The following is a 22,215-nucleotide window of genomic DNA, read 5'->3' as shown; positions in this document are numbered from 1 at the left end:
TAACATGGAAGCACTTACTAACTAAAGAAAAATAGAAAGAACTCCTGTTAGGTGAGCACCTGATGTTCAAATGCAACCCATCCCTAAATATTATACCATGTACTTCCAGAGTTGTTGTTTATTTCACAGAACTTCAAACTCAAAAGGTAAGCACTTACAACCATGAAGCTGTATTTCTATGAGGTTTCAAGATATCTGAAATTCAAAACTGCAATGTTCAGCCAGTTGGCCTGCATCACTGTTCTCATCCGAGGCCGTTCCTGCTATGGGCACTGTGGAAGAAGTGCCCACCTTTTTATCCCTTGAAAGGCCCTCAAGGCACCAAACCATTAAGTAGCTCCTCCCACATTTTTCCCGCTCTTTTCCGAGCTTGCTTGGTGAAGATTTTGAAAGTATAGAGAGATGGTTTTCTGTAGTGGGGATATTGCAACAATTGCTCACCTAACATAGAAGCACTTACTAACTAAAGAAAAATAGAAAGAACTCCTGTTAGGTGAACACCTGATGCTCAAATGCAATCCATCCCTAAATAGTATACCATGTACTTCCAGAGTTGTTGTTTATTTCACAGAACTTCAAACTCAAAAGGTAAGCACTTATAACCATGAAGCTGTATTTCTATGAGGTTTCAAGACATCTGAAATTCAAAACTGCAATGTTGAGCCAGTTGGCCTGCATCGCTGTTGTCATCCGAGGCCGTTCCTGCTATGGGCACTGTGGAGAAGTGCCCACCTTTTTATCCCTTGAAAGGCCCTCAAGGCAACCAGACCATTAAGTAGCTCCTCCCACATTTTTCCTGCTCTTTTCTGAGCTTGCTTGGTGAAGATTTTGAAAGTATAGAGAGATGGTTTTCTGTAGTGGGGATATTGCAACAATTGCTCACCTAACATGGAAGCACTTACTAACTAAAGAAAAATAGAAAGAACTCCTGTTAGGTGAACACCTGATGCTCAAATGCAATCCATCCCTAAATATTATACCATGTACTTCCAGAGTTGTTGTTTATTTCACAGAACTTCAAACTCAAAAGGTAAGCACTTACAAGCGTGAAGCTGTATTTCTATGAGGTTTCAAGGCATCTGAAATTCAAAACTGCAATGTTCAGCCAAAGGGTCTGCATCCCTGTTCTTGTCAGAGGCTGTTTCTGGTATGGGCACTGTGGAATAAGTGCTCGCCTTTTTATCCCTTGAAAGGCCCTGAAGGCACCAAACCATTAAGTAGCTCCTCCCACATTTTTCCCGCTCTTTTCTGAGCTTGCTTGGTGAAGATTTTGAAAGTATAGAGAGATGGTTTTCTGTAGTGGGGATATTGCAACAATTGCTCACCTAACATGGAAGCACTTACTAACTAAAGAAAAATAGAAAGAACTCCTGTTAGGTGAACACCTGATGCTCAAATGCAATCCATCCCTAAATATTATACCATGTACTTCCAGAGTTGTTGTTTATTTCACAGAACTTCAAACTCAAAAGGTAAGCACTTACAAGCTTGAAGCTGTATTTCTATGAGGTTTCAAGACATCTGAAATTAAAAACTGCAATGTTCAGCCACAGGGTCTGCATCCCTGTTCTTGTCTGAGGCTGTTCCTGGTATGGGCACTGTGGAAGAAGTTCTAGCCTTTTTATCCCTTGAAAGTCCCTGAAGGCACCAAACCATTAAGAAGCTCCTCCCACATTTTTCCCGCTCTTTTCTGAGCTTGCTTGGTGAAGATTTTGAAAGTATAGAGAGATGGTTTTCTGTAGTGGAGATATTGCAACAATTGCTCACCTAACATGGAAGCACTTACTTACTAAAGAAAAATAGAAAGAACTCCTGTTAGGTGAGCACCTGACGTTCAAATGCAATCCATCCTAAATATTATAACATACACTTCCAAAATTGCTGTTTAGTTCACAGAACTTCAACCTCAAAAGGGAAGCACTTACACATATATAAAACGCAGGTGCCAACCTTGAAGCTGTATTTCTCTGAGGTTCCAAGACATCTGAAATTCAAAACTGCAATGTTCAGCCAGTGGGTCTGCATCCCTGTTCTTGTCTGAGGCTGGTATGGGCACTGTGGAATAAGTGCTCGCCTTTTTATCCCTTGAAAGGCCCTGAAGGCACCAAACCATTAAGTAGCTCCTCCCACATTTTTACCGCTCTTTTCTGAGCTTGCTTGGTGAAGATTTTGAAAGTATAGAGGGATGGTTTTCTGCAGTGGAGATATTGCAACAATTGCTCACCTAACATGGAAGCACTTACTAACTAAAGAAAAATAGAAAGAACTCCTGTTAGGTGAGCACCTGATGCTCAAATGCAATTATTCTCTAAATATTATAACATACACTTCCAGAGCTGTTGTTTAGTTAACAGAACTTCAACCTAAATAGGTAAGCACTTACAAGCTTGAAGCTGTATTTCTATGAGGTTTCAAGACATCTGAAATTCAAAACTGCAATGTTCAGCCAGTTGGCCTGCATCACTGTTCTCATCTGAGGCCGTTCCTGCTATGGGCACTGTGGAAGAAGTGCCCACCTTTTTATCCCTTGAAAGGCCCTCAAGGCACCAAACCATTAAGTAGCTCCTCCCACATTTTTCCCGCTCTTTTCTGAGCTTGCTTGGTGAAGATTTTGAAAGTATAGAGAGATGGTTTTCTGTAGTGGGGATATTGCAACAATTGCTCACCTAACATGGAAGCACTTACTAACTAAAGAAAAATAGAAAGAACTCCTGTTAGGTGAGCACCTGATGTTCAAATGCAATCCATCCTAAATATTATAACATACACTTCCAAAGTTGCTGTTTAATTCACAGAACTTCAACCTCAAAAGGTAAGCACTTATAACCATGAAGCTGTATTTCTATGAGGTTTCAAGACATCTGAAATTCAAAACTGCAATGTTCAGCCAATGGGTCTGCATCCCTGTTCATGTCTGAGGCTGTTACTGTTATGGGCACTGTGGAAGAAGTGCTCGCCTTTTTATCCCTTGAAAGGCCCTGAAGGCACCAAACCATTAAGAAGCTCCTCCCACATTTTTCCCGCTCTTTTCTGAGCTTGCTTGGTGAATATTTTGAAAGTAAAGAGATGGGTTTCTGTAGTGGAGATATTGCAACAATTGCTCACCTAACATGGAAGCACTTACTAACTAAAGAATAATAGAAAGAACTCCTGTTAGGTGAGCACCTGATGTTCAAATGCAACCCATCCCTAAATATTATACCATGTACTTCCAGAGTTGTTGTTTATTTCACAGAACTTCAAACTCAAAAGGTAAGCACTTACAACCATGAAGCTGTATTTCTATGAGGTTTCAAGATATCTGAAATTCAAAACTGCAATGTTCAGCCAGTTGGCCTGCATCACTGTTCTCATCCGAGGCCGTTCCTGCTATGGGCACTGTGGAAGAAGTGCCCACCTTTTTATCCCTTGAAAGGCCCTCAAGGCACCAAACCATTAAGTAGCTCCTCCCAATTTTTGCCCGCTCTTTTCCGAGCTTGCTTGGTGAAGATTTTGAAAGTATAGAGAGATGGTTTTCTGTAGTGGGGATATTGCAACAATTGCTCACCTAACATAGAAGCACTTACTAACTAAAGAAAAATAGAAAGAACTCCTGTTAGGTGAACACCTGATGCTCAAATGCAATCCATCCCTAAATAGTATACCATGTACTTCCAGAGTTGTTGTTTATTTCACAGAAATTCAAACTCAAAAGGTAAGCACTTATAACCATGAAGCTGTATTTCCATGAGGTTTCAAGACATCTGAAATTCAAAACTGCAATGTTCAGCCAGTTGGCCTGCATCGCTGTTGTCATCTGAGGCCGTTCCTGCTATGGGCACTGTGGAGAAGTGCCCACCTTTTTATCCCTTGAAAGGCCCTCAAGGCAACCAGACCATTAAGTAGCTCCTCCCACATTTTTCCCGCTCTTTTCTGAGCTTGCTTGGTGAAGATTTTGAAAGTATAGAGAGATGGTTTTCTGTAGTGGGGATATTGCAACAATTGCTCACCTAAAATGGAAGCACTTACTAACTAAAGAAAAATAGAAAGAACTCCTTTTAGGTGAACACCTGATGCTCAAATGCAATCCATCCCTAAATATTATACCATGTACTTCCAGAGTTGTTGTTTATTTCACAGAACTTCAAACTCAAAAGGTAAGCACTTACAAGCTTGAAGCTGTATTTCTATGAGGTTTCAAGACATCTGAAATTCAAAACTGCAATGTTCAGCCAAAGGGCCTGCATCCCTGTTCTTGTCAGAGGCTGTTTCTGGTATGGGCACTGTGGAATAAGTGCTCGCCTTTTTATCCCTTGAAAGGCCCTGAAGGCACCAAACCATTAAGTAGCTCCTCCCACATTTTTCCCGCTCTTTTCTGAGCTTGCTTGGTGAAGATTTTGAAAGTATAGAGAGATGGTTTTCTGTAGTGGGGATATTGCAACAATTGCTCACCTAACATGGAAGCACTTACTAACTAAAGAAAAATAGAAAGAACTCCTGTTAGGTGAGCACCTGATGTTCAAATGCAATCCATCCCTAAATATTATACCATGTACTTCCAGAGTTGTTGTTTATTTCACAGAACTTCAAACTCAAAAGGTAAGCACTTACAAGCTTGAAGCTGTATTTCTATGAGGTTTCAAGACATCTGAAATTCAAAACTGCAATGTTCAGCCAAAGGGTCTGCATCCCTTTTCTTGTCTGAGGCTGTTCCTGGTATGGGCACTGTGGAAGAAGTTCTAGCCTTTTTATCCCTTGAAAGTCCCTGAAGGCACCAAACCATTAAGAAGCTCCTCCCACATTTTTCCCGCTCTTTTCTGAGCTTGCTTGGTGAAGATTTTGAAAGTATAGAGAGATGGTTTTCTGTAGTGGGGATATTGCAACAATTGCTCACCTAACATGGAAGCACTTACTAACTAAAGAAAAATAGAAAGAACTCCTGTTAGGTGAGCACCTGATGTTCAAATGCAATCCATCCCTAAATATTATACCATGTACTTCCAGAGTTGTTGTTTATTTCACAGAACTTCAAACTCAAAAGGTAAGCACTTACAAGCTTGAAGCTGTATTTCTATGAGGTTTCAAGACATCTGAAATTCAAAACTGCAATGTTCAGCCAAAGGGTCTGCATCCCTTTTCTTGTCTGAGGCTGTTCCTGGTATGGGCACTGTGGAAGAAGTTCTAGCCTTTTTATCCCTTGAAAGTCCCTGAAGGCACCAAACCATTAAGAAGCTCCTCCCACATTTTTCCCGCTCTTTTCTGAGCTTGCTTGGTGAAGATTTTGAAAGTATAGAGAGATGGTTTTCTGTAGTGGAGATATTGCAACAATTGCTCACCTAATATGGAAGCACTTACTAACTAAAGAAAAATAGAAAGAACTCCTGTTAGGTGAGCACCTGATGTTCAAATGCAATCCATCCTAAATATTATAACATACACTTCCAAAATTGCTGTTTAGTTCACAGAACTTCAACCTCAAAAGGGAAGCACTTACACATATATAAAACGCAGGTGCCAACCTTGAAGCTGTATTTCTGTGAGGTTCCAAGACATCTGAAATTCAAAACTGCAATGTTCAGCCAGTGGGTCTTCATCCCTGTTCTTGTCTGAGGCTGGTATGGGCACTGTGGAATAAGTGCTCGCCTTTTTATCCCTTGAAAGGCCCTGAAGGCACCAAACCATTAAGTAGCTCCTCCCACATTTTTCCTGCTCTTTTCTGAGCTTGCTTGGTGAAGATTTTGAAAGTATAGAGGGATGGTTTTCTGCAGTGGAGATATTGCAACAATTGCTCACCTAACATGGAAGCACTTACTAACTAAAGAAAAATAGAAAGAACTCCTGTTAGGTGAGCACCTGATGCTCAAATGCAATTATTCTCTAAATATTATAACATACACTTCCAGAGCTGTTGTTTAGTTAACAGAACTTCAACCTCAATAGGTAAGCACTTACAAGCTTGAAGCTGTATTTCTATGAGGTTTCAAGACATCTGAAATTCAAAACTGCAATGTTCAGCCAGTTGGCCTGCATCACTGTTCTCATCTGAGGCCGTTCCTGCTATGGGCACTGTGGAAGAAGTGCCCACCTTTTTATCCCTTGAAAGGCCCTCAAGGCACCAAACCATTAAGTAGCTCCTCCCACATTTTTCCCGCTCTTTTCTGAGCTTGCTTGGTGAAGATTTTGAAAGTATAGAGAGATGGTTTTCTGTAGTGGGGATATTGCAACAATTGCTCACCTAACATGGAAGCACTTACTAACTAAAGAAAAATAGAAAGAACTCCTGTTAGGTGAGCACCTGATGTTCAAATGCAATCCATCCTAAATATTATAACATACACTTCCAAAGTTGCTGTTTAATTCACAGAACTTCAACCTCAAAAGGTAAGCACTTATAACCATGAAGCTGTATTTCTATGAGGTTTCAAGACATCTGAAATTCAAAACTGCAATGTTCAGCCAATGGGTCTGCATCCCTGTTCATGTCTGAGGCTGTTACTGTTATGGGCACTGTGGAAGAAGTGCTCGCCTTTTTATCCCTTGAAAGGCCCTGAAGGCACCAAACCATTAAGAAGCTCCTCCCACATTTTTCCCGCTCTTTTCTGAGCTTGCTTGGTGAAGATTTTGAAAGTAAAGAGATGGTTTTCTGTAGTGGAGATATTGCAACAATTGCTCACCTAACATGGAAGCACTTACTAACTAAAGATAAATAGAAAGAACTCCTGTTAGGTGAGCACCTGATGTTCAAATGCAACCCATCCCTAAATATTATACCATGTACTTCCAGAGTTGTTGTTTATTTCACAGAACTTCAAACTCAAAAGGTAAGCACTTACAACCATGAAGCTGTATTTCTATGAGGTTTCAAGATATCTGAAATTCAAAACTGCAATGTTCAGCCAGTTGGCCTGCATCACTGTTCTCATCCGAGGCCGTTCCTGCTATGGGCACTGTGGAAGAAGTGCCCACCTTTTTATCCCTTGAAAGGCCCTCAAGGCACCAAACCATTAAGTAGCTCCTCCCACATTTTTCCCGCTCTTTTCCGAGCTTGCTTGGTGAAGATTTTGAAAGTATAGAGAGATGGTTTTCTGTAGTGGGGATATTGCAACAATTGCTCACCTAACATGGAAGCACTTACTAACTAAAGAAAAATAGAAAGAACTCCTGTTAGGTGAACACCTGATGCTCAAATGCAATCCATCCCTAAATATTATACCATGTACTTCCAGAGTTGTTGTTTATTTCACAGAACTTCAAACTCAAAAGGTAAGCACTTACAAGCTTGAAGCTGTATTTCTATGAGGTTTCAAGGCATCTGAAATTCAAAACTGCAATGTTCAGCCAAAGGGTCTGCATCCCTGTTCTTGTCAGAGGCTGTTTCTGGTATGGGCACTGTGGAATAAGTGCTCGCCTTTTTATCCCTTGAAAGGCCCTGAAGGCACCAAACCATTAAGTAGCTCCTCCCACATTTTTCCCGCTCTTTTCTGAGCTTGCCTGGTGAAGATTTTGAAAGTATAGAGAGATGGTTTTCTGTAGTGGGGATATTGCAACAATTGCTCACCTAACATGGAAGCACTTACTAACTAAAGAAAAATAGAAAGAACTCCTGTTAGGTGAACACCTGATGCTCAAATGCAATCCATCCCCAAATATTATACCATGTACTTCCAGAGTTGTTGTTTATTTCACAGAACTTCAAACTCAAAAGGTAAGCACTTACAAGCTTGAAGCTGTATTTCTATGAGGTTTCAAGACATCTGAAATTCAAAACTGCAATGTTCAGCCAAAGGGTCTGCATCCCTGTTCTTGTCTGAGGCTGTTCCTGGTATGGGCACTGTGGAAGAAGTTCTAGCCTTTTTATCCCTTGAAAGTCCCTGAAGGCACCAAACCATTAAGAAGCTCCTCCCACATTTTTCCCGCTCTTTTCTGAGCTTGCTTGGTGAAGATTTTGAAAGTATAGAGAGATGGTTTTCTGTAGTGGAGATATTGCAACAATTGCTCACCTAACATGGAAGCACTTACTAACTAAAGAAAAATAGAAAGAACTCCTGTTAGGTGAGCACCTGATGTTCAAATGCAATCCACCCTAAATATTATAACATACACTTCCAAAATTGCTGTTTAGTTCACAGAACTTCAACCTCAAAAGGGAAGTACTTACACATATATAAAACGCAGGTGCCAACCTTGAAGCTGTATTTCGGTGAGGTTCCAAGACATCTGAAATTCAAAACTGCAATGTTCAGCCAGTGGGTCTGCATCCCTGTTCTTGTCTGAGGCTGGTATGGGCACTGTGGAATAAGTGCTTGCCTTTTTATCCCTTGAAAGGCCCTGAAGGCACCAAACCATTAAGTAGCTCGTCTCACATTTTTCCCGCTCTTTTCTGAGCTTGCTTGGTGAAGATTTTGAAAGTATAGAGGGATGGTTTTCTGCAGTGGAGATATTGCAACAATTGCTCACCTAACATGGAAGCACTTACTAACTAAAGAAAAATAGAAAGAACTCCTGTTAGGTGAGCACCTGATGCTCAAATGCAATTATTCTCTAAATATTATAACATACACTTCCAGAGCTGTTGTTTAGTTAACAGAACTTCAACCTCAATAGGTAAGCACTTACAAGCTTGAAGCTGTATTTCTATGAGGTTTCAAGACATCTGAAATTCAAAACTGCAATGTTCAGCCAGTTGGCCTGCATCACTGTTCTCATCCGAGGCCGTTCCTGCTATGGGCACTGTGGAAGAAGTGCCCACCTTTTTATCCCTAGAAAGGCCCTCAAGGCACCAAACCATTAAGTAGCTCCTCCCACATTTTTCCCGCTCTTTTCTGAGCTTGCTTGGTGAAGATTTTGAAAGTATAGAGAGATGGTTTTCTGTAGTGGGGATATTGCAACAATTGCTCACCTAACATGGAAGCACTTACTAACTAAAGAAAAATAGAAAGAACTCCTGTTAGGTGAGCACCTGATGTTCAAATGCAATCCATCCTAAATATTATAACATACACTTCCAAAGTTGCTGTTTAATTCACAGAACTTCAACCTCAAAAGGTAAGCACTTATAACCATGAAGCTGTATTTCTATGAGGTTTCAAGACATCTGAAATTCAAAACTGCAATGTTCAGCCAATGGGTCTGCATCCCTGTTCATGTCTGAGGCTGTTACTGTTATGGGCACTGTGGAAGAAGTGCTCGCCTTTTTATCCCTTGAAAGGCCCTGAAGGCACCAAACCATTAAGTAGCTCCTCCCACATTTTTCCCGCTCTTTTCTGAGCTTGCTTGGTGAAGATTTTGAAAGTATAGAGAGATGGTTTTCTGTAGTGGGGATATTGCAACAATTGCTCACCTAACATAGAAGCACTTACTAACTAAAGAAAAATAGAAAGAACAACTGTTAGGTGAACACCTGATGCTCAAATGCAATCCATCCCTAAATAGTATACCATGTACTTCCAGAGTTGTTGTTTATTTCACAGAACTTCAAACTCAAAAGGTAAGCACTTATAACCATGAAGCTGTATTTCTATGAGGTTTCAAGACATCTGAAATTCAAAACTGCAATGTTGAGCCAGTTGGCCTGCATCGCTGTTGTCATCCGAGGCCGTTCCTGCTATGGGCACTGTGGAGAAGTGCCCACCTTTTTATCCCTTGAAAGGCCCTCAAGGCACCAAACCATTAAGTAGCCCCTCCCACATTTTTCCCGCTCTTTTCCGAGCTTGCTTGGTGAAGATTTTGAAAGTATAGAGAGATGGTTTTCTGTAGTGGGGATATTGCAACAATTGCTCACCTAACATAGAAGCACTTACTAACTAAAGAAAAATAGAAAGAACTCCTGTTAGGTGAAAACCTGATGCTCAAATGCAATCCATCCCTAAATAGTATACCATGTACTTCCAGAGTTGTTGTTTATTTCACAGAACTTCAAACTCAAAAGGTAAGCACTTATAACCATGAAGCTGTATTTCTATGAGGTTTCAAGACATCTGAAATTCAAAACTGCAATGTTCAGCCAGTTGGCCTGCATCACTGTTGTCATCCGAGGCCGTTCCTGCTATGGGCACTGTGGAGAAGTGCCCACCTTTTTATCCCTTGAAAGGCCCTCAAGGCACCAGACCATTAAGTAGCTCCTCCCACATTTTTCCCGCTCTTTTCTGAGCTTGCTTGGTGAAGATTTTGAAAGTATAGAGAGATGGTTTTCTGTAGTGGGGATATTGCAACAATTGCTCACCTAACATGGAAGCACTTACTAACTAAAGAAAAATAGAAAGAACTCCTGTTAGGTGAACACCTGATGCTCAAATGCAATCCATCCCTAAATATTATACCATGTACTTCCAGAGTTGTTGTTTATTTCACAGAACTTCAAACTCAAAAGGTAAGCACTTACAAGCTTGAAGCTGTATTTCTATGAGGTTTCAAGACATCTGAAATTCAAAACTGCAATGTTCAGCCAAAGGGTCTGCATCCCTGTTCTTGTCTGAGGCTGTTCCTGGTATGGGCACTGTGGAAGAAGTTCTAGCCTTTTTATCCCTTGAAAGTCCCTGAAGGCACCAAACCATTAAGAAGCTCCTCCCACATTTTTCCCGCTCTTTTCTGAGCTTGCTTGGTGAAGATTTTGAAAGTATAGAGAGATGGTTTTCTGTAGTGGAGATGTTGCAACAATTGCTCACCTAACATGGAAGCACTTACTAACTAAAGAAAAATAGAAAGAACTCCTGTTAGGTGAGCACCTGATGTTCAAAGAATCCATCATAAATATTATAACATACACTTCCAAAATTGCTGTTTAGTTCACAGAACTTCAACCTCAAAAGGGAAGCACTTACACATATATAAAACGCAGGTGCCAACCTTGAAGCTGTATTTCTGTGAGGTTCCAAGACATCTGAAATTCAAAACTGCAATGTTCAGCCAGTGGGTCTGCATCCCTGTTCTTGTCTGAGGCTGGTATGGGCACTGTGGAATAATTGCTCGCCTTTTTATCCCTTGAAAGGCCCTGAAGGCACCAAACCATTAAGTAGCTCCTCCCACATTTTTCCCGCTCTTTTCTGAGCTTGTTTGGTGAAGATTTTGAAAGTATAGAGGGATGGTTTTCTGCAGTGGAGATATTGCAACAATTGCTCACCTAACATGGAAGCACTTACTAACTAAAGAAAAATAGAAAGAACTCCTGTTAGGTGAACACCTGATGCTCAAATGCAATCCATCCCTAAATATTATACCATGTACTTCCAGAGTTGTTGTTTATTTCACAGAACTTCAAACTCAAAAGGTAAGCACTTACAAGCTTGAAGCTGTATTTCTATGAGGTTTCAAGACATCTGAAATTCAAAACTGCAATGTTCAGCCAGTGGGTCTGCATCCCTGTTCTTGTCTGAGGCTGGTATGGGCACTGTGGAATAAGTGCTCGCCTTTTTATCCCTTGAAAGGCCCTGAAGGCACCAAACCATTAAGTAGCTCCTCCCACATTTTTACCGCTCTTTTCTGAGCTTGCTTGGTGAAGATTTTGAAAGTATAGAGGGATGGTTTTCTGCAGTGGAGATATTGCAACAATTGCTCACCTAACATGGAAGCACTTACTAACTAAAGAAAAATAGAAAGAACTCCTGTTAGGTGAGCACCTGATGCTCAAATGCAATTATTCTCTAAATATTATAACATACACTTCCAGAGCTGTTGTTTAGTTAACAGAACTTCAACCTCAATAGGTAAGCACTTACAAGCTTGAAGCTGTATTTCTATGAGGTTTCAAGACATCTGAAATTCAAAACTGCAATGTTCAGCCAGTTGGCCTGCATCACTGTTCTCATCTGAGGCCGTTCCTGCTATGGGCACTGTGGAAGAAGTGCCCACCTTTTTATCCCTTGAAAGGCCCTCAAGGCACCAAACCATTAAGTAGCTCCTCCCACATTTTTCCCGCTCTTTTCTGAGCTTGCTTGGTGAAGATTTTGAAAGTATAGAGAGATGGTTTTCTGTAGTGGGGATATTGCAACAATTGCTCACCTAACATGGAAGCACTTACTAACTAAAGAAAAATAGAAAGAACTCCTGTTAGGTGAGCACCTGATGTTCAAATGCAATCCATCCTAAATATTATAACATACACTTCCAAAGTTGCTGTTTAATTCACAGAACTTCAACCTCAAAAGGTAAGCACTTATAACCATGAAGCTGTATTTCTATGAGGTTTCAAGACATCTGAAATTCAAAACTGCAATGTTCAGCCAATGGGTCTGCATCCCTGTTCATGTCTGAGGCTGTTACTGTTATGGGCACTGTGGAAGAAGTGCTCGCCTTTTTATACCTTGAAAGGCCCTGAAGGCACCAAACCATTAAGAAGCTCCTCCCACATTTTTCCCGCTCTTTTCTGAGCTTGCTTGGTGAAGATTTTGAAAGTAAAGAGATGGGTTTCTGTAGTGGAGATATTGCAACAATTGCTCACCTAACATGGAAGCACTTACTAACTAAAGAATAATAGAAAGAACTCCTGTTAGGTGAGCACCTGATGTTCAAATGCAACCCATCCCTAAATATTATACCATGTACTTCCAGAGTTGTTGTTTATTTCACAGAACTTCAAACTCAAAAGGTAAGCACTTACAACCATGAAGCTGTATTTCTATGAGGTTTCAAGATATCTGAAATTCAAAACTGCAATGTTCAGCCAGTTGGCCTGCATCACTGTTCTCATCCGAGGCCGTTCCTGCTATGGGCACTGTGGAAGAAGTGCCCACCTTTTTATCCCTTGAAAGGCCCTCAAGGCACCAAACCATTAAGTAGCTCCTCCCACTTTTTGCCCGCTCTTTTCCGAGCTTGCTTGGTGAAGATTTTGAAAGTATAGAGAGATGGTTTTCTGTAGTGGGGATATTGCAACAATTGCTCACCTAACATAGAAGCAATTACTAACTAAAGAAAAATAGAAAGAACTCCTGTTAGGTGAACACCTGATGCTCAAATGCAATCCATCCCTAAATAGTATACCATGTACTTCCAGAGTTGTTGTTTATTTCACAGAAATTCAAACTCAAAAGGTAAGCACTTATAACCATGAAGCTGTATTTCTATGAGGTTTCAAGACATCTGAAATTCAAAACTGCAATGTTCAGCCAGTTGGCCTGCATCGCTGTTGTCATCCGAGGCCGTTCCTGCTATGGGCACTGTGGAGAAGTGCCCACCTTTTTATCCCTTGAAAGGCCCTCAAGGCAACCAGACCATTAAGTAGCTCCTCCCACATTTTTCCTGCTCTTTTCTGAGCTTGCTTGGTGAAGATTGGTGAAGCACCTACTAACTAAAGAAAAATAGAAAGAACTCCTGTTAGGTGAACACCTGATGCTCAAATGCAATCCATCCCTAAATATTATACCATGTACTTCCAGAGTTGTTGTTTATTTCACAGAACTTCAAACTCAAAAGGTAAGCACTTACAAGCTTGAAGCTGTATTTCTATGAGGTTTCAAGGCATCTGAAATTCAAAACTGCAATGTTCAGCCAAAGGGTCTGCATCCCTGTTCTTGTCAGAGGCTGTTTCTGGTATGGGCACTGTGGAATAAGTGCTCGCCTTTTTATCCCTTGAAAGGCCCTGAAGGCACCAAACCATTAAGTAGCTCCTCACACATTTTTCCCGCTCTTTTCTGAGCTTGCTTGGTGAAGATTTTGAAAGTATAGAGAGATGGTTTTCTGTAGTGGGGATATTGCAACAATTGCTCACCTAACATGGAAGCACTTACTAACTAAAGAAAAATAGAAAGAACTCCTGTTAGGTGAGCACCTGATGTTCAAATGCAATCCATCCCTAAATATTATACCATGTACTTCCAGAGTTGTTGTTTATTTCACAGAACTTCAAACTCAAAAGGTAAGCACTTACAAGCTTGAAGCTGTATTTCTATGAGGTTTCAAGACATCTGAAATGCAAAACTGCAATGTTCAGCCAAAGGGCCTGCATCCCTGTTCTTGTCTGAGGCTGTTCCTGGTATGGGCACTGTGGAAGAAGTTCTAGCCTTTTTATCCCTTGAAAGTCCCTGAAGGCACCAAACCATTAAGAAGCTCCTCCCACATTTTTCCCGCTCTTTTCTGAGCTTGCTTGGTGAAGATTTTGAAAGTATAGAGAGATGGTTTTCTGTAGTGGAGATATTGCAACAATTGCTCACCTAATATGGAAGCACTTACTAACTAAAGAAAAATAGAAAGAACTCCTGTTAGGTGAGCACCTGATGTTCAAATGCAATCCATCCTAAATATTATAACATACACTTCCAAAATTGCTGTTTAGTTCACAGAACTTCAACCTCAAAAGGGAAGCACTTACACATATATAAAACGCAGGTGCCAACCTTGAAGCTGTATTTCTGTGAGGTTCCAAGACATCTGAAATTCAAAACTGCAATGTTCAGCCAGTGGGTCTGCATCCCTGTTCTTGTCTGAGGCTGGTATGGGCACTGTGGAATAAGTGCTCGCCTTTTTATCCCTTGAAAGGCCCTGAAGGCACCAAACCATTAAGTAGCTCCTCCCACATTTTTCCTGCTCTTTTCTGAGCTTGCTTGGTGAAGATTTTGAAAGTATAGAGGGATGGTTTTCTGCAGTGGAGATATTGCAACAATTGCTCACCTAACATGGAAGCACTTACTAACTAAAGAAAAATAGAAAGAACTCCTGTTAGGTGAGCACCTGATGCTCAAATGCAATTATTCTCTAAATATTATAACATACACTTCCAGAGCTGTTGTTTAGTTAACAGAACTTCAACCTCAATAGGTAAGCACTTACAAGCTTGAAGCTGTATTTCTATGAGGTTTCAAGACATCTGAAATTCAAAACTGCAATGTTCAGCCAGTTGGCCTGCATCACTGTTCTCATCTGAGGCCGTTCCTGCTATGGGCACTGTGGAAGAAGTGCCCACCTTTTTATCCCTTGAAAGGCCCTCAAGGCACCAAACCATTAAGTAGCTCCTCCCACATTTTTCCCGCTCTTTTCTGAGCTTGCTTGGTGAAGATTTTGAAAGTATAGAGAGATGGTTTTCTGTAGTGGGGATATTGCAACAATTGCTCACCTAACATGGAAGCACTTACTAACTAAAGAAAAATAGAAAGAACTCCTGTTAGGTGAGCACCTGATGTTCAAATGCAATCCATCCTAAATATTATAACATACACTTCCAAAGTTGCTGTTTAATTCACAGAACTTCAACCTCAAAAGATAAGCACTTATAACCATGAAGCTGTATTTCTATGAGGTTTCAAGACATCTGAAATTCAAAACTGCAATGTTCAGCCAATGGGTCTGCATCCCTGTTCATGTCTGAGGCTGTTACTGTTATGGGCACTGTGGAAGAAGTGCTCGCCTTTTTATCCCTTGAAAGGCCCTGAAGGCACCAAACCATTAAGAAGCTCCTCCCACATTTTTCCCGCTCTTTTCTGAGCTTGCTTGGTGAAGATTTTGAAAGTAAAGAGATGGTTTTCTGTAGTGGAGATATTGCAACAATTGCTCACCTAACATGGAAGCACTTACTAACTAAAGAAAAATAGAAAGAACTCCTGTTAGGTGAGCACCTGATGTTCAAATGCAACCCATCCCTAAATATTATACCATGTACTTCCAGAGTTGTTGTTTATTTCACAGAACTTCAAACTCAAAAGGTAAGCACTTACAACCATGAAGCTGTATTTCTATGAGGTTTCAAGATATCTGAAATTCAAAACTGCAATGTTCAGCCAGTTGGCCTGCATCACTGTTCTCATCCGAGGCCGTTCCTGCTATGGGCACTGTGGAAGAAGTGCCCACCTTTTTATCCCTTGAAAGGCCCTCAAGGCACCAAACCATTAAGTAGCTCCTCCCACATTTTTCCCGCTCTTTTCCGAGCTTGCTTGGTGAAGATTTTGAAAGTATAGAGAGATGGTTTTCTGTAGTGGGGATATTGCAACAATTGCTCACCTAACATGGAAGCACTTACTAACTAAAGAAAAATAGAAAGAACTCCTGTTAGGTGAACACCTGATGCTCAAATGCAATCCATCCCTAAATATTATACCATGTACTTCCAGAGTTGTTGTTTATTTCACAGAACTTCAAACTCAAAAGGTAAGCACTTACAAGCTTGAAGCTGTATTTCTATGAGGTTTCAAGGCATCCGAAATTCAAAACTGCAATGTTCAGCCAAAGGGTCTGCATCCATGTTCTTGTCAGAGGCTGTTTCTGGTATGGGCACTGTGGAATAAGTGCTCGCCTTTTTATCCCTTGAAAGGCCCTGAAGGCACCAAACCATTAAGTAGCTCCTCCCACATTTTTCCCGCTCTTTTCTGAGCTTGCTTGGTGAAGATTTTGAAAGTATAGAGAGATGGTTTTCTGTAGTGGGGATATTGCAACAATTGCTCACCTAACATGGAAGCACTTACTAACTAAAGAAAAATAGAAAGAACTCCTGTTAGGTGAGCACCTGATGTTCAAATGCAATCCATCCTAAATATTATAACATACACTTCCAAAGTTGCTGTTTAATTCACAGAACTTCAACCTCAAAAGGTAAGCACTTATAACCATGAAGCTGTATTTCTATGAGGTTTCAAGACATCTGAAATTCAAAACTGCAATGTTCAGCCAATGGGTCTGCATCCCTGTTCATGTCTGAGGCTGTTACTGTTATGGGCACTGTGGAAGAAGTGCTCGCCTTTTTATCCCTTGAAAGGCCCTGAAGGCACCAAACCATTAAGTAGCTCCTCCCACATTTTTCCCGCTCTTTTCTGAGCTTGCTTGGTGAAGATTTTGAAAGTATAGAGAGATGGTTTTCTGTAGTGGGGATATTGCAACAATTGCTCACCTAACATAGAAGCACTTACTAACTAAAGAAAAATAGAAAGAACTCCTGTTAGGTGAACACCTGATGCTCAAATGCAATCCATCCCTAAATAGTATACCATGTACTTCCAGAGTTGTTGTTTATTTCACAGAACTTCAAACTCAAAAGGTAAGCACTTATAACCATGAAGCTGTATTTCTATGAGGTTTCAAGACATCTGAAATTCAAAACTGCAATGTTGAGCCAGTTGGCCTGCATCGCTGTTGTCATCCGAGGCCGTTCCTGCTATGGGCACTGTGGAGAAGTGCCCACCTTTTTATCCCTTGAAAGGCCCTCAAGGCACCAAACCATTAAGTAGCCCCTCCCACATTTTTCCCGCTCTTTTCCGAGCTTGCTTGGTGAAGATTTTGAAAGTATAGAGAGATGGTTTTCTGTAGTGGGGATATTTCAACAATTGCTCACCTAACATAGAAGCACTTACTAACTAAAGAAAAATAGAAAGAACTCCTGTTAGGTGAACACCTGATGCTCAAATGCAATCCATCCCTAAATAGTATACCATGTACTTCCAGAGTTGTTGTTTATTTCACAGAACTTCAGACTCAAAAGGTAAGCACTGATAACCATGAAGCTGTATTTCTATGAGGTTTCAAGACATCTGAAATTCAAAACTGCAATGTTCAGCCAGTTGGCCTGCATCACTGTTGTCATCCGAGGCCGTTCCTGCTATGGGCACTGTGGAGAAGTGCCCACCTTTTTATCCCTTGAAAGGCCCTCAAGGCACCAGACCATTAAGTAGCTCCTCCCACATTTTTCCCGCTCTTTTCTGAGCTTGCTTGGTGAAGATTTTGAAAGTATAGAGAGATGGTTTTCTGTAGTGGGGATATTGCAACAATTGCTCACCTAACATGGAAGCACTTACTAACTAAAGAAAAATAGAAAGAACTCCTGTTAGATGAGCACCTGATGTTCAAATGCAATCCATCCCTAAATATTATACCATGTACTTCCAGAGTTGTTGTTTATTTCACATAACTTCAAACTCAAAAGGTAAGCACTTACAAGCTTGAAGCTGTATTTCTATGAGGTTTCAAGACATCTGAAATTCAAAACTGCAATGTTCAGCCAAAGGGTCTGCATCCCTGTTCTTGTCTGAGGCTGTTCCTGGTATGGGCACTGTGGAAGAAGTTCTAGCCTTTTTATCCCTTGAAAGTCCCTGAAGGCACCAAACCATTAAGAAGCTCCTCCCACATTTTTCCCGCTCTTTTCTGAGCTTGCTTGGTGAAGATTTTGAAAGTATAGAGAGATGGTTTTCTGTAGTGGAGATATTGCAACAATTGCTCACCTAACATGGAAGCACTTACTAACTAAAGAAAAATAGAAAGAACTCCTGTTAGGTGAGCACCTGATGTTCAAATGCAATCCATCCTAAATATTATAACATACACTTCCAAAATTGCTGTTTAGTTCACAGAACTTCAACCTCAAAAGGGAAGCACTTACACATATATAAAACGCAGGTGCCAACCTTGAAGCTGTATTTCTGTGAGGTTCCAAGACATCTGAAATTCAAAACTGCAATGTTCAGCCAGTGGGTCTGCATCCCTGTTCTTGTCTGAGGCTGGTATGGGCACTGTGGAATAAGTGCTCGCCTTTTTATCCCTTGAAAGGCCCTGAAGGCACCAAACCATTAAGTAGCTCCTCCCACATTTTTCCTGCTCTTTTCTGAGCTTGCTTGGTGAAGATTTTGAAAGTATAGAGGGATGGTTTTCTGCAGTGGAGATATTGCAACAATTGCTCACCTAACATGGAAGCACTTACTAACTAAAGAAAAATAGAAAGAACTCCTGTTAGGTGAGCACCTGATGCTCAAATGCAATTATTCTCTAAATATTATAACATACACTTCCAGAGCTGTTGTTTAGTTAACAGAACTTCAACCTCAATAGGTAAGCACTTACAAGCTTGAAGCTGTATTTCTATGAGGTTTCAAGACATCTGAAATTCAAAACTGCAATGTTCAGCCAGTTGGCCTGCATCACTGTTCTCATCTGAGGCCGTTCCTGCTATGGGCACTGTGGAAGAAGTGCCCACCTTTTTATCCCTTGAAAGGCCCTCAAGGCACCAAACCATTAAGTAGCTCCTCCCACATTTTTCCCGCTCTTTTCTGAGCTTGCTTGGTGAAGATTTTGAAAGTATAGAGAGATGGTTTTCTGTAGTGGGGATAGTGCAACAATTGCTCACCTAACATGGAAGCACTTACTAACTAAAGAAAAATAGAAAGAACTCCTGTTAGGTGAGCACCTGATGTTCAAATGCAATCCATCCTAAATATTATAACATACACTTCCAAAGTTGCTGTTTAATTCACAGAACTTCAACCTCAAAAGGTAAGCACTTATAACCATGAAGCTGTATTTCTATGAGGTTTCAAGACATCTGAAATTCAAAACTGCAATGTTCAGCCAATGGGTCTGCATCCCTGTTCATGTCTGAGGCTGTTACTGTTATGGGCACTGTGGAAGAAGTGCTCGCCTTTTTATCCCTTGAAAGGCCCTGAAGGCACCAAACCATTAAGAAGCTCCTCTCACATTTTTCCCGCTCTTTTCTGAGCTTGCTTGGTGAAGATTTTGAAAGTAAAGAGATGGTTTTCTGTAGTGGAGATATTGCAACAATTGCTCACCTAACATGGAAGCACTTACTAACTAAAGAAAAATAGAAAGAACTCCTGTTAGGTGAGCACCTGATGTTCAAATGCAACCCATCCCTAAATATTATACCATGTACTTCCAGAGTTGTTGTTTATTTCACAGAACTTCAAACTCAAAAGGTAAGCACTTACAACCATGAAGCTGTATTTCTATGAGGTTTCAAGATATCTGAAATCCAAAACTGCAATGTTCAGCCAGTTGGCCTGCATCACTGTTCTCATCCGAGGCCGTTCCTGCTATGGGCACTGTGGAAGAAGTGCCCACCTTTTTATCCCTTGAAAGGCCCTCAAGGCACCAAACCATTAAGTAGCTCCTCCCACATTTTTCCCGCTCTTTTCCGAGCTTGCTTGGTGAAGATTTTGAAAGTATAGAGAGATGGTTTTCTGTAGTGGGGATATTGCAACAATTGCTCACCTAACATGGAAGCACTTACTAACTAAAGAAAAATAGAAAGAACTCCTGTTAGGTGAACACCTGATGCTCAAATGCAATCCATCCCTAAATATTATACCATGTACTTCCAGAGTTGTTGTTTATTTCACAGAACTTCAAACTCAAAAGGTAAGCACTTACAAGCTTGAAGCTGTATTTCTATGAGGTTTCAAGGCATCTGAAATTCAAAACTGCAATGTTCAGCCAAAGGGTCTGCATCCCTGTTCTTGTCAGAGGCTGTTTCTGGTATGGGCACTGTGGAATAAGTGCTCGCCTTTTTATCCCTTGAAAGGCCCTGAAGGCACCAAACCATTAAGTAGCTCCTCCCACATTTTTCCTGCTCTTTTCTGAGCTTGCCTGGTGAAGATTTTGAAAGTATAGAGAGATAGTTTTCTGTAGTGGGGATATTGCAACAATTGCTCACCTAACATGGAAGCACTTACTAACTAAAGAAAAATAGAAAGAACTCCTGTTAGGTGAACACCTGATGCTCAAATGCAATCCATCCCTAAATATTATACCATGTACTTCCAGAGTTGTTGTTTATTTCACAGAACTTCAAACTCAAAAGGTAAGCACTTACAAGCTTGAAGCTGTATTTCTATGAGGTTTCAAGACATCTGAAATTCAAAACTGCAATGTTCAGCCAAAGGGTCTGCATCCCTGTTCTTGTCTGAGGCTGTTCCTGGTATGGTCACTGTGGAAGAAGTTCTAGCCTTTTTATCCCTTGAAAGTCCCTGAAGGCACCAAACCATTAAGAAGCTCCTCCCACATTTTTCCCGCTCTTTTCTGAGCTTGCTTGGTGAAGATTTTGAAAGTATAGAGAGATGGTTTTCTGTAGTGGAGATATTGCAACAATTGCTCACCTAACATGGAAGCACTTACTAACTAAAGAAAAATAGAAAGAACTCCTGTTAGGTGAGCACCTGATGTTCAAATGCAATCCATCCTAAATATTATAACATACACTTCCAAAATTGCTGTTTAGTTCACAGAACTTCAACCTCAAAAGGGAAGCACTTACACATATATAAAACGCAGGTGCCAACCTTGAAGCTGTATTTCTGTGAGGTTCCAAGACATCTGAAATTCAAAACTGCAATGTTCAGCCAGTGGGTCTGCATCCCTGTTCTTGTCTGAGGCTGGTATGGGCACTGTGGAATAAGTGCTTGCCTTTTTATCCCTTGAAAGGCCCTGAAGGCACCAAACCATTAAGTAGCTCGTCCCAAATTTTTCCCGCTCTTTTCTGAGCTTGCTTGGTGAAGATTTTGAAAGTATAGAGGGATGGTTTTCTGCAGTGGAGATATTGCAACAATTGCTCACCTAACATGGAAGCACTTACTAACTAAAGAAAAATAGAAAGAACTCCTGTTAGGTGAGCACCTGATGCTCAAATGCAATTATTCTCTAAATATTATAACATACACTTCCAGAGCTGTTGTTTAGTTAGCAGAACTTCAACCTCAATAGGTAATCACTTACAAGCTTGAAGCTGTATTTCTATGAGGTTTCAAGACATCTGAAATTCAAAACTGCAATGTTCAGCCAGTTGGCCTGCATCACTGTTCTCATCCGAGGCCGTTCCTGCTAGGGGCACTGTGGAAGAAGTGCCCACCTTTTTATCCCTTGAAAGGCCCTCAAGGCACCAAACCATTAAGTAGCTCCTCCCACATTTTTCCCGCTCTTTTCTGAGCTTGCTTGGTGAAGATTTTGAAAGTATAGAGAGATGGTTTTCTGTAGTGGGGATATTGCAACAATTGCTCACCTAACATGGAAGCACTTACTAACTAAAGAAAAATAGAAAGAACTCCTGTTAGGTGAGCCCCTGATGTTCAAATGCAATCCATCCTAAATATTATAACATACACTTCCAAAGTTGCTGTTTAATTCACAGAACTTCATCCTCAAAAGGTAAGCACTTATAACCATGAAGCTGTATTTCTATGAGGTTTCAAGACATCTGAAATTCAAAACTGCAATGTTCAGCCAATGGGTCTGCATCCCTGTTCATGTCTGAGGCTGTTACTGTTATGGGCACTGTGGAAGAAGTGCTCGCCTTTTTATCCCTTGAAAGGCCCTGAAGGCACCAAACCATTAAGTAGCTCCTCCCACATTTTTCCCGCTCTTTTCTGAGCTTGCTTGGTGAAGATTTTGAAAGTATAGAGAGATGGTTTTCTGTAGTGGGGATATTGCAACAATTGCTCACCTAACATAGAAGCACTTACTAACTAAAGAAAAATAGAAAGAACTCCTGTTAGGTGAACACCTGATGCTCAAATGCAATCCATCCCTAAATAGTATACCATG

This window comes from Ambystoma mexicanum, chromosome 7q (assembly GCF_040938575.1).
Source record: "Ambystoma mexicanum isolate Mex_15411 chromosome 7q, UKY_AmexF1_1, whole genome shotgun sequence".
NCBI lineage: Eukaryota > Metazoa > Chordata > Amphibia > Caudata > Ambystomatidae > Ambystoma > Ambystoma mexicanum.
Note: the sequence above shows the minus strand (reverse complement) of the source record.